The sequence below is a fragment of the Adiantum capillus-veneris genome, chromosome 2 (genome assembly GCF_014529385.1).
Source record: "Adiantum capillus-veneris isolate H3 chromosome 2, ASM1452938v2, whole genome shotgun sequence".
Taxonomy (NCBI): Eukaryota; Viridiplantae; Streptophyta; class Polypodiopsida; order Polypodiales; family Pteridaceae; genus Adiantum; species Adiantum capillus-veneris.
This window is the reverse complement of record NC_140932.1, coordinates 33771501-33773765: the sequence shown is the minus strand read 5'-3', so window position 1 is coordinate 33773765 and position 2265 is coordinate 33771501. Positions and strand designations below refer to the sequence as shown.

At 43.0% G+C, this 2265-nt stretch overlaps 1 pseudogene; it reads left to right on the top strand.

The window, feature by feature from the left end:
- The first annotated feature begins 1532 nt into the window (after window positions 1-1532).
- On the top strand, window positions 1533-2265 carry LOC147462606 (uncharacterized; annotated as a pseudogene).

Sequence of the window (2265 nt, the reverse complement as noted above, 5' to 3'; positions counted from 1 at the left end):
GTTGAATCGACTTGGAGTGTATTGTCCGCGGATGAAGAAGGATGTGCACAATTTGTGTACATTCAAGAATGTGCACGATGCAGAGCCAAACCACCGGTGGATCATGCCACCTTATACCAAGTGACCATAGCACCTAAATGGAGTCAGTATATAGTCGATTATCTTAAGGGGACTCCATTTCCTGAGAAAATGAGCAAGACAAGGGAACGAGTGATAATAAAGGAAGCATAAATGTATCAACTGATTGGCAATCAATTGTATAAACGAAACAAAGACAATCACTTAAGGCTATGTGCATCGGAAAGAGAATACCTGCCAATCCTACGGGAAGCACATGCAGGGCAGGCTGGTGGCCATTTCTTAGCAGAACGCACTGCGCAATTGATTATGTTTGCAGGGATATGGTGGCCGACACTCCTTCAAGACGTGGAGATGTATGTCAAGCGATGTGACGATTGCCAACGTACAAAAGTTCCTATGCAAAAGGACCATATGCCTCTTAGACCTATGCTAGGAACTAGAGCATTTGCGAAATGGGGAATTGATTTCGTGGGTGTGATCACACCGGCCTATAGGAGTCACACTGAATACATAATTGTGGCTACAGATTACTTAACAAAATGGGTCGAAGCAAAAGCCACAACTAAAAATGATTCACGCACCACCGCTCAGTTTCTATATGAACAAATTTTCACCAGATATGGGCTACCCATAGAAATAGTCAGTGATCGAGGAACCCACTTTGTCAATGAAGTAATTGAATACTTGCTTGATGAGTTCCTTGTCATACATATGAAGTCATCTCCATATCACCCGCAAGCCAATGGCTTAGCCGAGAGCACAAACAAAGTCTTATGCACAATGCTCATGAAAATAGTGAATAACAATAGGACTGATTGGGACCAGAAATTGCACGCTGCAATTTGGGCATATAGAGTGGCCTATAAGACTGTCCTAAATACAACACCATACAATATGGTGTATGGTCTTAATGGAATATTTCCAATGGAATTCCTAATTCCTACTTTAAGAGTGGCACAAGCACTCGAGTGGACAGGTCATGAGCTCATACAACGCCTAGATGACCTAGAGAAACTTCATGAAACAAGAATGAAAGCTGTCATCGGCATCTACGCGCAAGTGCGCAGAATGAAGGAGTTCCATGAAAAGCACCTGATAACGAAAGAATTTTAGAAAGGTGATTATGTGCTTGTCTACAAACTCAAACAAAAAACCAAGAAATTGAAGAAGCGAGGCATGGGACCCTATTTGATTACAGATATATCATCTAGCGGGGCCATCAAACTTGCCACATTAGAGGGAGAGGAGATGCCTAATTGGATTAGTGGATGCAGGTTAAAGAAATATCATCTCCCGCTAACTCCAGAAATGCTTGAGAGGGTGCATGCAGCTGGTTGTCGAAAAGCTACAACCAAATTTATCAAAGAAGAAGCTCAAGAAGAAGCACGGCTTTGACAACTCAAACGAAAGCAACAGCAAAACAGGGATTCAACAAGCAAAAGTGGACTCGGATGTATCAGATTACTCCTTTTGATCTGGATGATGAAGATGTTGATCCTTGCATTCCGATTGAAGCGACCCTGGATAAAGTTCCAACCTATGCCTTAGTGGATTTAGGAGCTCATTACAACTACGTCACATACAGTTTCTTTAATCAGCTGACAGGTGTTCAGTTAGTGCCGAAATTTCCCTGCTGTGAAGCCTTCAATAATGCAATTATCATAACCAAAGGCTGGGCGGAGATACCCTTGTATATCAATGGCTTGCTGTGCACTCATCAATTTCATGTGTGCGATGTTCAAGATGATTATTCCCCCATCATATTTGGTACAACCTGGCAAAGGAGATACAACGCTTATTTGCACTGTTCAGGTAACCAAATGTACTTTCAAGCAGAGGGAAAGGTCAGCAAAGTGTTGTTTGCAAGCGAGGAGGAGGTCCCTCATCAGCAACTACGAGAAAACAATCAAAAATTCCTTCCTCCACCACTTGCACCTGTTTCAGCAACTGTACAACCGTCACAGCCAAAGGAAACTGCTGATGCTGCATGTCAGGTCAGCATTGAAGAACCAGTGTCACAACCTGCACTTCCTCACACTAGAAAAAGGCCTCAACATAAATCCGGAATTCCATAGTTACCTCGCCCAACATACAAGCAAGTCTGGCGGCCAAAAAAATCAAATCCACAATCTCCACCGCCAAAGCCTAGACAACAACTTGTTTGGAAAGAGAAGCCACCACTAG